At 46.3% G+C, this 17,753-nt stretch overlaps 1 long non-coding RNA gene across 2 annotated transcripts in view; it reads left to right on the top strand.

The window, feature by feature from the left end:
• The first annotated feature begins 1,082 nt into the window (after positions 1–1,082).
• The window catches only part of LOC146180177 (uncharacterized), a 94,090-nt gene continuing 77,419 nt past the window's right edge, over positions 1,083–17,753 (top strand). Inside the window, exon 1 of one of the 2 annotated variants that reach the window (XR_014700787.1) lies at positions 1,083–1,202. This is a non-coding gene — a long non-coding RNA (uncharacterized LOC146180177). Of the gene's footprint in view, positions 1,203–1,238; positions 1,354–17,753 lie in introns of those variants that run through there. The other variant, XR_014700786.1, reaches the window with a different exon arrangement.

Genomic DNA, 17,753 nt, shown 5'->3' with positions numbered 1-17,753 from the left:
AAAAAAAAAAAAAAAAAAAAAAAGAGAGAAAAGAAAAGAAAAAAGAAACGGTGGCTATACTAAGACACCGACTACAATGCCTATATCAACTTGGCAATAACAGTTTAGTGGCAATTAAGTGACATAGCATTGGTTAGAGGGATGATAATGGTTTATTGAAGTTACAAGTACACGGTGGTGGTATACGGCATGCATGCTCTACATGTGTGCTCTACATGTGTGGCACAACAAATAAATACGGTAGAAAAAAATAATATCGAGCCTCCTCAACATCAATTCAAATTGATCGCCTACATTTTCTTCCAGTAAGTCTTGTGCCCCTTTTGTATAAGGATTGCGCGTGTTTCAAGACTACCGAAAGTCTGACATTCAAGGAAAGACGACAAGATGAAAAAGCTCTATTCACTTCACTCGGTGTGACAAGCGTAACTTCATCTCGCTTATTTCTCCCTTGAAAATAACCCGTAAAATAAAATATTCCCCAGGGTAGGTACAATAAAACGCTTCTTTTTCTTTAGTCATACCTGTTCAATCTGTTCTGTTCTTTCCGCTCAATGGTAGGTCATGACAACAGCTGAAGAAAAGGAGCAGTGTTGATACAATTGAAATATAATATTGAAACCACCTGATGGTCGCAAGTATAGGCTTCTAAAATGTCGCTACTTCTTTCTAAGTCTTTTTTTTTCTTTTGCTGAGGCACGCTTAGAGCAATGCGAGTCTACATCGCAATTAACCTCAGCCTCTACGCAGCTCCGTCTGATCTCTATTTGCGACAAGCAGCGCTTAAAATGAAAGGAGAACAAGTAGAAAGACTCGCACGTGCGGTCACCGGCGTCACAGAAGCGTGTCGGCGGAGCGGTATGACGTCACGATTTTTGGCAGACCACTCGTGCGGTACGTCATTAGCGCGTGCCTTCATGCGCCGATGCGAGACGGAGACCCGTAGTTTAGTTGAGGCGATCGATCAAGACAGAGAAGAAAAACTGAGAAATGGCGGAGGAAGGGGGGGGGGGGGGGGGGAGGGCATCAGGAGAATGAATGACGCCTGTGAGCACGCTGCGTCCTTGTATTCTGCGCAGGTATACAGTAGCGCGGAGGGTAACACCGTTTACTGACTGAGAGAGTATTGCTCGGTGTGATTGTTTTGTTAGCGACATTGTTATAGGCAGACAGGAGGCTATTTGTAGAAAAGAAAAAAGAAGGTAAGTGTTTTCTCTTTAGTATTGTTACGGGGATGTACTTAACGTGACGGCACTGCGATGGGCTGAACTCGACGCTAACTTCGGTAATCCACTCTCTCAGCGTCGTTCTCTTTTTCGTCGTGCCCGCGTTCCTCGATCGTCGTCTTTGTCAGTGAGTACAGCACTTTGGTCCTTTCCCGGTAACACTACCCCCCTCGGCAAAAGGCACCGTAACAGTATTACCGATTGATCCCGGATTTTGTCGTGGCCTTCAAACTCGAAACACCCAGTTACAATAAATAATTGCAGGATTGTTCTATGATATCGTCCTATTCGGAGTGTCGGTAGAAGAGAGGTCGAAAACAATTTTCTGAGCGGAGAAAAGGGAGTGAATGTTTTAGTTAGAACGCCTTCTTATATAAAGGAGACTCCATTCCTCGAAAAATGCAGACAGCGTTTTATGTTTTTGTGCAAACAAGATGTATTGCAGTGTTTTAACTGAAATGAAGAAGAGTATATGGATTCGGACACAAGTTTATATTGTGCGGAACTGACAGACAGCGCAGTCTATAGCTGGTCAGAGGGAGCAATAGTATAGATAAAAACGATGGAAAGACGGATGGAGTTAGGATCGAATGTTGGAAATTCGCCGGAATAATCTGGCAGTGGACGGGACAAGGCTAGGCATAACTGACAGCCATTTGCGAATTCCTTAGCCTTGCACTCGAGTTTGTTCACCTCGTAGTATTGTAGTCACGATGACCATGGTCAAGTTTAAGGTGGTGGTGACGAGCCGCGCTTGGCTGCGGGGAAGAAAACAGCCTCAAGTATTGCCACAAGTAATGAACAGAAGAGAAAAGAACGTTCGCGTTCATGTTTACAGTTCACGAACCGGCAATCGCGAATTACCCGCCTCTTTGCGAAGAAAGCGTTGCTCATGCAGTTAGTGAAGAACTGGACTAATTCATTGGTTTTTGTCACCGGAAGATAAAGCGCTACTTGCACAATCTGCGATAATTTGAAATAAAATATAATGTGCATTAAATTACATAAGGTTTAACAATGTAATGGAAAAAAACTGCACTCTATAGAAGACATTAATATTATACGTGCGAATAAAGGTAATGCCTTGATGCTGCATCTTCCAAACAGGGCGTATGTTTTCGGCGGCGAAGCCACAATTAACCCGCAAACTGCCGCAGAAACAAGCTCTCTCTGTACATAACGAAATTCTCGATTTTGCGAAGAAAAAATAAAATCACAGGTTTATCTATTTATTTATTCTTTTTGTTGTTGTTGTTGTTGTTGCCCATGCATATCGATGCCTATCCGCTGCTTTCCCCTTTCGCCATCCCTTACTGTCGGTTAAACAACGGCAGGGATATTTATGCTGCCTTCTTGAGCAAGCAGTGTGGCCCGAAATTTCAACTACCCACGTCCAGTGTCCAGTACTCAGTTCTTTCCTTGCGCTTGCCAGCGCGTTTCCTTTCGCTATTTGCGTTAGTCTATTCCAACGCGTGCCGCCTTTAGCGCGCTTGCAACGGACCCGTTGACCGCTGATTACAAAGTGGCCCCCTGTCACTGCGACTGCCGATGGACGGACACTTGGGACAGTGCGCTTTTAGAAACGTCGCAATGAGGAAAGAATAACAAGAAGGAGCCGAGGCGTGTCTTGGAGGAAGACTTCAGCGCTCCTGCAGAGCCGATGGGAGACCGATAAATCACGCGTGGTCCGACCCGTTACGCGACCGAGCCGCCACATAAATCAACAACGGCGTATATAGCAGTGCGAGAGTTGCGCTCTCCTGCCTACGCCCTCTCTCGGCGGTTTTATAACGCCTCGGCAATGCGGCGCAGTCAAAACAGACACACGGTCTTGGTGGTCTGGCGTTCGCGCTTAGGTTAGTGATAAGAGGGCAAGAAATTGCAGGCGACCAACGCGATTCGCGAGACGATCTAAACGTTAGCATTATAGTCTGCTGGCCGTCCCGTGTACACAGCTTCACCTGTTAGGCAACCCATTTGTGCCTTTGAATTTTCTTTCAGCACAGGCTTGTGGTATTTGTTTATTCATACCTCAAAGGCCCCTGAGTAGGGGCTCCACAACAGGAAGTCTTTCAATAGCAATCTTGAAACTTATCCAACTGGAGTAGGAGTGGGGCACAACGCCTTCAGGCAGTCATTCCAGTTCTTCGATGTAAGTGAAAGAAAAATGGCCGTGGTTTAGCTTCGGTTAAATTGTGTCGAGATAGCTTCACGCCAAATAAAGCGTTGAGTTATGCAATACGGTTATACTTGATAAAGCTTTGATTGAAAGGCCATGTCACAAACCAGAAACGGCTTCATATTATTCTTTCATTTGCTTAGAAACTGCTATAAAGAGGCTTCTGCGGTCGCTTGTTCTTGGCATCAGTTTTGATCACACGCAGTGATGACTGGATTGGCTCTCTTTGTAACACCAAGTCTATACACGATCCCCACTGTGTCCTAAACATGGGCTGGTGCAGTGATACGTCGAGGTTGAATCTTTGTTGAACTTCTTGCGTGAACTCACACTCACACTTTGGCCTTTGACTTTGACCTTTAACATTTAACTTGACTGTGGTTCAGGAAGAAACTCATGGTGATCTGGGAAACACGAAACGCACAGCGAAACCCGGCTTCACCTAGCGCAGTGAAGATATCGCTTCAAAGAAGAATGAAGATGTGCCCGTGCACAGTGGATATACCGCTATGGAATGACCGGTCCGGCATGAATAGACAGGCGATATTTTGTCATGTTCCGATTGCTAACAACGTCATATTATCACCCGTGGTAACAATAGTTGCTGCTGCCTGCATGGGGCGGATCGGTGATAAAGAGAAAGAGGAAGATCGCACGAAGTGCGCGTGGTTTTGGGCCACCGCCGCTTTGCTTGGCTCCAGCTAGTCCTATACATCTTCGGAGGTATCGCCATGGAACGTAGCAGCCGTGCGAGGAGTCATCGGTAGACAGACCACGGACGGTGCGAGTAAAGAGTCCGTCTGCTAACATTGGGTGGTGGTACTCTGGGAATTGTATAAGCCGTGGCGAACCGCTGCTTCTGGAGTTCGGCAACAGACCGGATTCGGGAGCGAGCCCTTGAAGCCGCCGACTGGCACGTATATTCGGCCTCCTCGTCGAAGGGGCGGTGTCCACTGTACAGCCTATGTTTTCGCCACCACCGGCTGAAACTTGGGAGCGGACTCAAAGCAGCGAGCGTTGAGGGACTGCGCTGCATTCACCCAGCACCTCTACCAAAATGTCACAGGTTCTTTTGGCGACCCGAGACGGCAATCCAGAAGGACAGGGCCAAGGACAGCGCAAGAGCCCTCAGCGCTGTGGCACTATAGTATAGAAATAACAATCATGGATGGGTGTTAGAAAAAATTATAATGCTACTAGGCGTGTCCGGCTGGGTGGCGGGCACAGCCTTTCTGAATCAGGATGGAGGTGGGTGAATGCATTTAGAAAGTGAAAATTGGTATGTGGCTGGGCGCTCATAGTTAGGACATTCACCTTCCAGGTCCAGACTCAGGAGAGTATTCGGCAAACACCGGACACTTTTTCGTTTAATAGGTCCTCTAAAACAAAATTAACGGAAGAATTGCCATCACTGTTAGCATCATGTAGCGCGAGAATCGGCGAAGTCTAGTAGCGGTAACAACTTGCTTATTAATTACTTCATATTAATCATTATGCCTCTTCTTGGTAAAATGTGCGTGATACCAACATGCTGCAACTTGTGGCGTCACTATGTTCGGACCACTCCGTGTGGTGTAAAGCAAAGCCTCCAATGTCATGCCCGCAGCATGGTGCCCAACGAGCGTGCCGCAGCCTTACTGCACATGCACGCCAAAGCCGTAAACTCAGAGAACGTGACTTAATAGCTATCTTTGTTAAAAGCAGGACTCTCATTCTCCCCGCTGTGGACCGGAGGCATAGTTGAAATGCGTCTCGATCCATTCCCTGACCTCATCTTTTAACCTTTTTCAAGCCCTTCGAACCCTCACAGTGCCGTACCCGTACGGTCCCCAGTGGGGTCGAAACCGCCACACCTGGAAAGGACAAGTAATAATGCTAAGAACTGCAACCTTCGGTTTGGCAGGGTGACAGCGGGGAAATGAATTAAAGAGAAAGAGACGAGGTACGAATGTAGCTGTGCTTAAGTATTAGGCGAATGGAGCGGCTGCGATGGGGGTGAGTTACCCTTAGGCAATGCCAATCGGAGACCAGTGGTATAGGCGTTTGTACTGCAGTGGACCTAACCGCGGGCAGATGCTGATAATACTCGTTATTTCACATAAAGAAATGTCCCAAGCACTCATTGTTTAAGCACATACCATAATAGAAAGAAATAGAAGCTAATATATGCTTCTCAGAGTGTGTATATATATATATCTTGTGAAAGAAGGCCAGGTCCAGACGGCAAGGTCGTGAAGGCAAGGCATGCCGTGTCAGCGTTTAATCTGATATGAAGCGAAAGTACGTTACGCCCATAGCATCCTTGTACAACGAAGTGGCAGTTCGAACACCACCAATGGCTGACCCCCCTCCTTGGGAATTCACTACTATCACGACAAACAAGACCACTCGGCTTCGTCGCAAAGAAAAGCTGGCATCTCGACCTCTGGTTGATGCACTTCCAGGTACCTTAATTGCATATACGGACGCATCAATTATAGAAATTGGCGGTAGAACAGCAGCTACTAGTCCAACACACAGCGAACTAAAGGTACATAAAGAATATCTTTTAGAATACCCGGACCCGCTTGTGATGGAACTCTATGCAATCCGCGATGCTATGGAGGCGATAAATAAAATAGATTCGATAACAGAAGCCCACATCTATACAGACTCCTTAGCCGCCATAAAACAACTAAAGAAAGTGACGAAGACGCTATTTGTTACCCAGGAAATCCACGCACTCAATAAAAAAACAAAGATAAGCATCCAGATACATTGGACACAAGACAATGCTGAGAACGCTGAGCAGAGAAAAGTTGACCACCTCACACACGAAGTTCCACACACTAATGCGCCCCCCACCAGGCTCCCTTTCGATGCCAGCTCCGCTGTTTCCATTTTAGCATCCTCTTTAAGGAAAAGTACACGTGCCCTCATTCCCCCGTGTACATTCCCACTCCCTCGTAACTTAACGAGATTGGAGGAGGTTTCCCTTAGAAGGATAAGAGCTGGGGCGGCCCTTACCCCGTCGGTAAAATGCCGATGGGAATCGCAAGCTGAAATCGGACCAACAACATGCCCAAAGTGTTCCACACCAGCTGCAGAAGTGGATGTTCGTCACCTGCTATGGACTTGTGCAGGGACAAGGGAATCAAGGACAAAGATTCTGCGCGAAGTGGGTCTAACCACAACAAGGGAAGATGACTTTTCTAAATGGCTCACCGACAACGCTAAGAGCGGGAGCCTGCTCCGGTTCCTCACGGAAAACCATTTACATGAGTTTATATAATATGTCTTATGGCAAGTTTGCGTACAACAAAAAAAAAAAAAAAAAAAAAGAAAACCCAAACGCGTGCCGGAGCCGGCGCCGCGGGACGATGATGATGGTATGTACAAGAGGAAGACGATCATGGTATGTACAAATGAAAGAAGATCCGTGGAGGGCTCACACAATCTGCCCGGGGGGTCGGAAGCGGCCAGCCTGGCCGCTCCTAACCAACCGATGTACCGCGGCGAACAAACGGCTTCAAGCGAGATACATGAACAATTTCAGTTCCACGGTGGCGTCGGTGACTTGGTAGTTTACTGGGGAAGTTTGGTTGATTACCTTGTAGGGACCAAGATAGCGGTGCTGAAATTTATCACTAAGGCCAGGGGTGCGCAGTGGTGTATAGAGCAGTACTTCGTCACCAGGACGAAAAGAGACCACGCGATGCTTCGAATCGTAGCGACTCTTGCGGTCTTGCTAGCACGCTTCTGTGTTGAGGCGGGCAAGATAACGGCATCTGGCCACACGGGATAAGAACTGGGCTGGTAATGATGAGGAATAGTCGGGCGTAGAGAAGAAGGAAGTGTCGAGGATTCTAGTGGGAGGACGGCCGAAAACGAGGAAAAACGGGGAGTAACCGGTAGTCCGCTGTACTGCAGTATTATAGGCGAATGTGACGAATAGTAGAACAGTATCCCAATTTCGATGATCCGGTGTGATGTACATGGATAGCATATCCGATAGGGTGCGGTGAAATCTCTCAGTCAGACCGTTAGTCTGGGGATGGTAGCTTGAGGTTGTCTTATGGAGGGTGGATGACGCACGAGGAACTTCGGATACGACTGTCGATAAGAAGGCCGTCCCGCGGTCACTTAGAAGCACCCGAGGAGCGCCATGACGCAATACAATTGACCGCAAAAAGAAATTAGCCATCTCTTCAGCGGAACCAGTCGGTACAGGGGCCGTCTCAGCATAGCGTGTAAGGTGGTCGACAGCGGTTATAATCCAATGGTTACCCCCATTGGAGAGAGGTAGGGGACCATATAAGTCGATGCCGACTACGTCGAATGGTGTGGCGGGACAGGAAAGGGGCTGTAGGAGACCAGCGGGGGAAGAAGTCGGCCGCTCGCGACGTTGGCACAGGTGGCAGGAAGCAACGTATTTAGCTACGGTGGTAGCCAGGACAAGCCAGGCCAAAAGAATCGTCTTTTCACGCGGTCGTATGTTTTGTTAAAACCAAGGCGACCTGCAGTAGCGTCATCGTGGAAAGCCGCTAGTATACGTGGGCGAAGCACACGCGGTACGACTGGGAGCCAGCGAGTTCCATCAGGATAATACACGTAGCGGCGTAGTATGCCATCTTCAAGCTTGAAATTGCGAAGCTGTCGGCGAAGCCTAGCGTTGGGTGGGCTCGAAGCGCCGATAAGGCGGTCGATGATAGGCCGACAGTAGGCATCAGCTAATTGCTGTGAGCGGAGAGCGTGCTTGTTCTCAGAGTCGTCAAAAGAAACTGCAGTGATATGCGTCGGTGGAAGCGATGATCGGCTGTGGTCAGAGGTGGAAATGCATTGTGAAGAAAAACAGCAGGCTGATTCCGAAACCGGGCAGCGAGAAAGAGCGTCGGCGTCTTGGTGTTGGCGGCCCAAATTATAAACGACGTCGAAATGGTATTCTTGCAGGCGTAGAATCCAACGGCCCATTCTGCCTATATATATATAGTGAAAAATGAAGACCAACATGTGAAACAATTTATTGACGTTTCGGCTGTGGAACAGCCTTCGTCAGAATGTCACATCCTGACGAAGGCTGGTCTTCATTTTTCACTACTATTGACCGTGGCCAAGATTTCATATATATATATATATATGTGTGTGTGTGTGTGTGTGTGTGTGTGTGTGTGTATGTGTGTGTGTGTGTGTGTGTGTGTGTGTGTGTGTGTGTGTGTGTGTGTGTGTGTGTGTGTGTGTGTGTGTGTGTGTGTGTGTGTGTGTGTGTGTGTGTGTGTGTGTGTGTGTGTGTGTGTGTGTGTGTGTGTGTGTGTGTGTGTGTGTGTGTGTGTGTGTGTGTGTGTGTGTGTGTGTGTGTGTGTGTGTGTGTGTGTGTGTGTGTGTGTGTGTGTGTGTGTGTGTGTGTGTGTGTGTGTGTGTGTGTGTGTGTGTGTGTGTGTGTGTGTGTGTGTGTGTGTGTGTGTGTGTGTGTGTGTGTGTGTGTGTGTGTGTGTGTGTGTGTGTGTGTGTGTGTGTGTGTGTGTGTGTGTGTGTGTGTGTGTGTGTGTGTGTGTGTGTGTGTGTGTGTGTGTGTGTGTGTGTGTGTGTGTGTGTGTGTGTGTGTGTGTGTGTGTGTGTGTGTGTGTGTGTGTGTGTGTGTGTGTGTGTGTGTGTGTGTGTGTGTGTGAACTGTACTGCATTTTGTTTCTAGGCATGGAAATTTTCAGAGAATCGACTGCGTCCAAGTTATAGATCTTTTAGGTCTTTTGACGATCATTGCAGTTGCCTCATCCAATTATGCAACAACCGATGGCAGCTGTTCTACGGTTTCCGCAAACTTGCTTCTAACCAGCCGCCTTGGCGAGCGTGAGGAAACCGTTCAGCACTTGGCCGTGTGACTGCGTCAAAGCGTATGTGCTAAATACAGGTTGCAGCTTTACCCCTGCTCGTTGTTTCGTTACTATTGGAAAACGAATGACGTTTGCGCGCGTTTTAGTTAGCCAATACTGGGGAAGCAAGCGATGCGAACCCATTTGGCAGTATCTGTCTTCAGCTTGCAAAACAGCGCCACTGGTAAATTTATGACACCCTCTTTTCGGAGTGTGTTCAAGTCTGCAATTGAAGCGCCTACTAGTTTATAGTTGTCCTTGGAGCAACGCTCGCATTATCTTCAAAATAAAAAAAAAGAAATAAAACATGGGTTTTTATTAGCTTTGCCTTTACCAACTCAAACTTACTGCATAAGAAAAATAGAAACGGCAGACGGAGCCCATATTGCTTCGTAATCATCTAGGATTCAGACATTTATGCCCTCTTTGACAGTTACGCCTGTTTGATGGATTTTCAGCACAGGGTAGATGACTCAGTAGTGATGACGTGATAGAAAATTTCTTCCATAATGCATTTTCTTACCGGGACTTTAAGGCTAAATATTTAACAGAAAGCGATACAAAAATAGTATTTTTCATCTCTCTCTCTCTCTCTCTCTCACACACACACACACACACACACACACACACACACACACACACACACACACACACACACACACACACACACACACACACACACACACACACACACACACACACACACACACACACACACACACACACACACACACACACACACACACGCACGCACACACACACACACACACACACACACGCACACACACACACACACACACACACACACACACACACACACACACACACACACACACACACACACACACACACACACACACACACACACACACACACACACACACACACACACACACACACACACACGCACGCACGCACACAAATACAATGGAAATTGCAAACCCGTGCACCGACGTGTGCTGAGTGCTCCAAGTCGTTTACAAATGGCGCCAAATTTCGCGAACCCCGAGATTCCAAAACGACAAAATGAATGAGTTTTGTTTCCATTTCTTTTCGCGCGTATATTTGTTTCCTCAAGAAAACTGATTGGCCTGAAAATATTATTCAGTAAGCTGCGCAGTACTACGCACTGCAAATTTGCCCATCCACGCTGTTGTTCATACCTTTCGCATTGTGTGTTCTCGATTTCTGAAGTTATTTCTCCATCTTGGCTAAAACGGTTGCCAAGCGAATGAAGAAGGACAAGCTCCGCGGCAAACAAAGGAGCGAGGAGCCAAATCACGAGGAGAGCGTAATCGTGGTCTCGATAAGGGCATAATCCCCATTGAAAGAGCCTCCTCCAAAGGCAGTGAGGCGAGTGTTGTACTTGTCGCTGCTGCCAGGCCTTCAGCTACTAGGATGCAGGGAACGAAACGAAGGCTGACCTGCTGCCCCAGGCTTGAAGCATCTGTTCGGACGGCACCGTGAAAACGGTTGCCACTTGTAGTGCTCTGTATGACTGCAATAATCACATCGAACCTTTGAGAGCACTGCAGAAATCTACATTGAAAAAATGCGAAACTATGTGCGCTGGCTGCTCTGTAGTAGCTCTTAAAGTGTCCTGACTCTGTACTTTTGCGTGTCATGATTCAGCTCTTTTTGAGAGTCGTCACTCAGCACTTTTGAGTCATGACTCTACACTAGTCATGTTCATGAATTTTACTGACTTACGCAAGGCATGGACTCCATAGTCATGCACATTGGATCTCCTATCTGACTGACACGTGACAAGTGACTATGACTCATGACTAAACCTATAATACCTCACATGGCATGACTATAAGCATAGCTCGAGATTCATATACCACTTTACATTACATACACATTAATGACTACCAGTCTTATCTTAATTAACACACGTTACATTTTGTTTCCATGTTTTGCTGACACGTTTTCGCAGACATATATAGCCAAGCAATGCTTTCGCCTTAATAATTGCTTTTCCGACATTTCGCATCATAACAGCTTCGCCATTTTTCAACCATCATGACTAAGACAACGCAGAGCTTCACAGCTAAAAAGGAGAAAGCAAAACGTTATAGGCGAACTTCGGCGCTTTTTTATTTTTTTAACACTGTAGAGTAATGTTCAAATCACATTCATTGGCTTCCCCTCTGGCTGGTCCAAAAAGAGTTTTTATTAGTGCAATAAAGACAGGGACGTGGAATATAAACAGGATATAATGTGTCTGATATATATTTTTCGTCCCTGTCTTTGTCGATACAATTTACCGTTTAATGACGTCACAGATACTGTCACGGAACCTATTGTGTTCGCATTGTTTGTCTAAACTGGCGACGGCTGATGACGGCTTGGTTATTATATTTGTCCGAAATGACAAAGTAATTTAACAAAACTTGAAGATGGGCTAGATGGTGCATTGCAACTTGACGAAAGGTAATAGCGCGTGCTTTGTAATATTTTATTTGTGTTCTTGTTATGTCTCGGTCTTTCCGTTATTGACATGTACTGCGCATGTCTCCCTTGCCGCATATATTTGCTGCTGTCGCTGTAAATAAAACAGATGTGAGTTAGCGCGTGTCGTTCTTTCTCGGGTGTGTGTGTGTGTCTTCGTGTGCGCAATTACCTTCCGTCAAGGCTGAAAGTAAGCTGCAAATTTTATTTTAGCAAAATTAGAGCGAATATGGCGGACGTCACTCACGCAAAGTTGTCCGCAGTGTACGTTGGGTTTGTTCCATGTACGTTCACGCGAGACGGCAGCCTTCGTGTGCGATGCAAGACCATGCTGCGGTCCTTCCACGAGCTCTCGACGTGTCCTTAGCACCAAAGGCGCCTTTGCAGACTTCAATGCAGGCACTGCTACGCCCGGTTTACAAACACAGGCGCGTCAGCTCCGACGAATTCGGTAGCGCACCTGGGCCCCCGGATGTTAGCTGGAGCAGCCACTGGCGTCGCTGCCGACATGCGAAACCACGCCGCTGCGTTCTTGGTGGTTCTAGCGTCACGAAGTGAGAGGTGATCGCGTGGAGTCTGCTTAGAAAAGTGGACGTCCATCTCAACACCACCGTTTCGACACTTGGGGAGCTGGAAATGTGACATCAGAATATGCACGAAACATGTATTCTATTACCTGTGCACTTTGGTCTAGGCGTCTATGCGGGCATCTGGCACCACTGCAGTCCCTGTGGCCGAGGCGGGTGTTAGTTCGTTGGCGTCGACTGCCGTAAATCTTGGTTCTTGGGACCGACAAATCTCCGAGCTTTGCCAAGAGCATAGCGAAGGCCCCGCTGTCGAGGGACAGTGGAAGATGGGCCCAGTCGATGTCTTTGGCCGGGCGGATGGCATTGGGAAGATCTGTGAACGCCCTTCTTCGAAGTCACACCACTCGAGCCATTGCCATTCTATGTGGGTATAGTAGTCGCCATATTTCAGTAACGACGGATAATCCCCTCGTCTCGATCGCTGTGGAATAACTTGTGGTGAACGACGGGTTACCAAGGACAACATATAGCAAATTATAAAAATTATTTCCGCTGAAAGAAAACATTGTTCCTCGATATAATTTGAAGCAAAGAACCAAGGCGACAGAGAACTAGCGGTGAAAATTTTATTAAATTAGGAGGAGGCAGAAAAATTAGATGGGGTTTAGCGTGTGGTTAAACCTGGAATAACGCTACGCTTAGCTTCGGCTTGAAAGTAAATACATGGCTTTTGCACATAGTAGTTTACTCATTGTTTCATCTTTATTTATGCCATAGGGAAATCACTTCACGTATGAGCCTCCCTTGCGTCTCGCCGTTGACAATTCTCATTCGGGTGTAGAAGACTCCTGGGGGTATGGCATTGTCTCTACGTCGAACTCTGGGGTACACCGCCATCACAACGTTCGAACGAACCTTCTGTCCTAGCAACTTGCTGTTGTCGTTCGCCTTTACCAACTACCGAGTTATCTGTCTTCTTCTCTTCATCTTCTTCTTGACAGGCACATGCTCTTCGGACAGACACGGCGAAATGGCGAGACTGTGACCAATGTAGCTCTCGCTACAAAACAAAAACGCCAGATTCGGTCTTAAAGGTTGGTTGGTTGGTTGGTTGGTTTGTGGGGTTTAACGTCCCAAAGCGACTCAGGCTATGAGAGACGCCGTAGTGGAGGACTCCGGAAATTTAGACCACCTGGGGTTCTTTAACGTGCACTGACATCGCACAGCACACGGGCGCCACTCCGTTTCGCCTCCATCGAAACGCAAGAAAAGTTTGAAGCGGAAGATTAGGTAAACCTGAAAATGCTTTTATTCTATAACGCCTTTTCAATCGGCGCTGTAAATAGAACATGTAAATGTATAGAATGTATTTTATTGTGAAAATATAGAAACATAAAACTGCAGTTTTGTTAAAATGACTGCAAAGTTTTTCCTATAATGTATTTCTTTTTCTACAAAACGGCTGATTCAACAGCTTAGAAAGTTTTCCAGATTATATTACAATTTGTTTTCAGTAGTATGAATCTCAAACTATACAAATCTATTCGTGCTGTATGTGGAGGAAAAAATAGCAGACACAATTTTTTCTTTCACTAATGAGGACTATTAAATGAAAGTATTATCTTTTTTTTTTTCTGCAGGATGCAAGCAGAGATCAATTTTGCTTATGTTTAATTTAAGGCCGCTAACACATGGAAATAGCGAGCGAAGCTTAATGTTTATTTTATTTTCTGTTACAGAGAAAGTATGCATCTATTTGCATGAACTTGAAATCTTAGTTATTGCTCTTGCATTTCGCAGTGCATTTAAGACAAAAGTACAGCTGATAGGAAGAATCCTATGTAAATACTGTCGTGCCTCGTTAAACAGACCTCATCTATATGGATGACTCGAATTATGGACAGATCTTCTGGGGATCACAATTCTTTATATTCGTTAATTAATTTATTTATTACAATTATTCTCTAGGCCCAGGGGGCATTATAGAGGGGAGTAGAGTTTGATATAAAGGAGAAAAAACAGAGTAGGGTAGGGAAGAACAGGAGTACATTACATTGTAACTTATGAATCAAAATGGTGTTGACAATACAGAAATCGCATAATAAGATACTAACAGTAGCAAGAAAAAAAAAAGATTACAAGCGTAAGTGGCAGACTATTTGACGATAGAAGCACAGGAAAAGGTAGAATTAGGAAAGATGAACAAGTAACAAGAACTCTCAAACTATAGCTACAGGCAGTGTCACTCAATAAAAGCAAAAAAAAAAAAAAAAAAAAACAGACAACAACAACAACAACAACAAAAACACTGATGCAGATAAGAAGCTGTATGGGAACATGCTGTCAGGACAACGGGCAAAGAAAGGAAATGCACAGAATCTACTAGGGCGCATGTATTTTTGGCGCGTTGATACGGGCATTGATGAGAGCAGCATCCCAAGCAGGTATTTGATTTGCTGCACGTTTAGTTCAGGTCAGTTGAGGACGCAATTAAAAGTGTAACTATTTTCTAAGTTATTACCCTTATGTGGATGTGTGTTTTACAGAGCTAAATTTCTGAACCGATGCACCTTACCATTTCCGTATTGAATGGGTGAGCACAGAGGAGACGCTTTTTGCAGCTTGTGCAAAGTAGAAAACTAAATTAATCGCTTTCAGCCGACTGAGGGCTGTTGTTGAAGTTAACATTTTGTGTTGTTAACTTGAACTGTTCGACAGCTGTTGAAGTGAACATATTTATCCACGACAAGCCATTAAGCTATCATAGACCACTAGACGCGCAGAGTTGTACCACATAATTAATGACGTCGGGGGCAATAGGATTGTAAACGTCCACAGCTGCCGAACTTCAACTTCGTTGAATACCACCAGGTAAGAACTATTCATAGCGTGTTATTTTTTGAAATATTTTTCTTTCCTGCTGCTCGTCATCATCACGGATGACTGGCTTTGCGGCAATTTCGCTCAGAAACCTAGGTGTCCAACGAGGCATGGCTGTACTCATACATTTAATTTGGAGCTTGAGCAACTTGTTTACAAAGGGCTCGCTAGAAGCAACTTTGTGCGAATTCGAATTCAAGCTAACACAGAAGTCCACTCGGGACATCAGGAAACAGCTGCTGATTCCTTTGCCAGCATGAAACATGGGCAATATGGGGGAAGGTGGCTTGAGTGATAAAAAAATCCCATTGATATCACTTGAGTGATAAAAGATCGAAGAAGAGCCCATTTTCCGAGCACTAGGTCCAGAGAAGCTCGTGAGCATTGCATCCGAGTACTAGTGTCGTTATGAGAGCACTCATCACTTTATCTTTAGACATCCGTGACCCCCCCCCCCCCCCCCCCTCCCTCTATACGGCCAAGCATTCAAATGAAGCTGCTTGCGATCAGATGCGCACATCATACACGACAGTCATCAGCCACTGTCAGGGGGACAAAAGAATGTATTCCGAAATGAAACTCCGCTACATGGTGTCTGTTCTTCCCATTATTCATTTTTCTGTCTAGTTTGCGATCGCTGCGTCTTGTAATTTACACTATGAGTGGAACTGCTTGTTTATACAAAAGGCCAGTCTGAAATACGCACTCCTTGCATTTCTGAAAGCGCCCGTTTTGGCAGCTGGAGCAGTCGGTGCGTCGTCCCAGAGGAAGGGTTACGCAGAGTTGTCACCTTACACCACAACTAGTACGGGACCAAAGTGCGTATTGCATCGAAATAATTTCTATGGCGCTATTCCGCTTTTATAGTCCGGCGCCCTTACCAGCAGATTCCAGCGCTCGCAGGGGTGCGGGGACAATGAAACGGCGGCGTCAGAAAAGATAAGCAACGAAATGTGTTCTAACCTGCCAACAGGCGATCTCATTTATCGCGCCACTCCCGACGGCACAAAAGCGCTTTCGTCGCCGCTCGTATTTACGCGTCCAATTAGAGGAATCGCCGTTGCACAGACCGCTAAGCGGAACGCATACGTCACTGCGCAAGCTGTTTTCGCGGGCGGCACTGATCGTCGCGGGAGGAGAACGAAACACACTGCATCAGTTATGCAGAGCACGGACCACCATCGACGACTGACTGAGGCTGTGGCGAACCGGCACCTCGACTTTATACAGGGGCCAATGGGCGCTGCAGCTGTTGTGTTAGCGCGTCAGCCAGCAAGCTTGGCAGATAGCGGAGGCTCTTTCCTGGCGGTGTGTGCATGCGTGCATGCGAGCCGCGGTGCCAGCGACAGGCGGCGAATGGGGAGGCACCGCGAAGGCAGGAAACGCATGGCCGACCGCGTGTTGCCCTCTTTCTCACGTGGCACAGAGTCAGCTGCAGCTTCGCCTTTGAGCGATGTTGTCATCGCAATACTACGCCACACTCTCCCCGAACACTGATCCTGCCCTTGACCGAGGACACCGCCCTAAGCAATCTCGTTAAAACGGTGCAGTATTGTGGAAGTTGATAAACTAAGGCATTGCAGCGTTTGCTCACGGCTAGTGATTGGTTTCAGTCCTTTCTATAGTGTCGTTGGTAGCTGTGATTGGCCTGTCAAAGTGCCCTGTGTAATCATTCAGGCTTATTCCTGCGTGATAACAGCTTTAGAAATAGAGTTCCTGTTAACCTAACGCCATACCTACATGTTCAGGCTTACTATATCAGTAAAGCGAAAGACACGTGTGTAACGAAGCCGTCGGCTAATCTTCACAAGAAAGAAGCTGCATTCTTAGATCTAGTGTTAGAGCAACGGTGAACGATGTTTTTGATGTCCGCCCTCTCACTGCTTGGGGGTCATGTGCGCGCGCACCTTTGTGTGAGTCTTCTTTTATCCCTTTCCTTCAATAAAATATCAGTTGTTAGTCCAGCCTTCGTCCTGTGTGCACCTTTTTCTGTTTATCGTCTTTTGGCTGGTTTCTATTATGAGCCATACCTACTTTCCGGAAACGCTGCACAGATTTAGTGAGATGGCTCTCACTCCGTTGGGACGTTGAGCCGCAGCCTGTCAAGCAGCCATATTCTCTTCAAGGACCTTGTCTCGCGCGTCGGCTTCTTTCGGTTTCCTTGACCACATGGATACCCTTGACGTATCCGCGTTGCAGTGTGAACGCTGTAGTTTTTAATGCCTTTTAATGCAGTTCAGCAGAAGACTATGTATACACTTTGTGTAATGAGTAAAAATAAGGCACAACGGTAGTTTAACAAAACTTGAAGTTGGGCTAGATGGTGCATAGCAACTTGACTGAAGATAAAGCGCACAGGAAGACACACACAAGAGAAGAAGACACAGGACACGCGCTATCACAAGGCACAACAAACAATGCAGTGATGTGCAGCCATGAACAAAACAGAAAAGAGCTCGGAGGTTCGCCAGGTATTCATTCATTCATTCATTCATTCATTCATTCATTCATTCATTCATTCATTCATTCATTCATTCATTCATTCATTCATTCATTCATTTCATTTATTCATACTGTCAGCCCTGGGCGGGCTATTACGAGCGGATATCAAACTTGTAACAGAAAAAGAACACATCAAACA

Source organism: Amblyomma maculatum, chromosome 9 (genome assembly GCF_055883805.1).
Source record: "Amblyomma maculatum isolate TAMU_Amacu chromosome 9, ASM5588380v1, whole genome shotgun sequence".
Taxonomy (NCBI): Eukaryota; Metazoa; Arthropoda; class Arachnida; order Ixodida; family Ixodidae; genus Amblyomma; species Amblyomma maculatum.
Note: the sequence above shows the minus strand (reverse complement) of the source record. Positions and strands in the feature narration are given on the sequence as shown.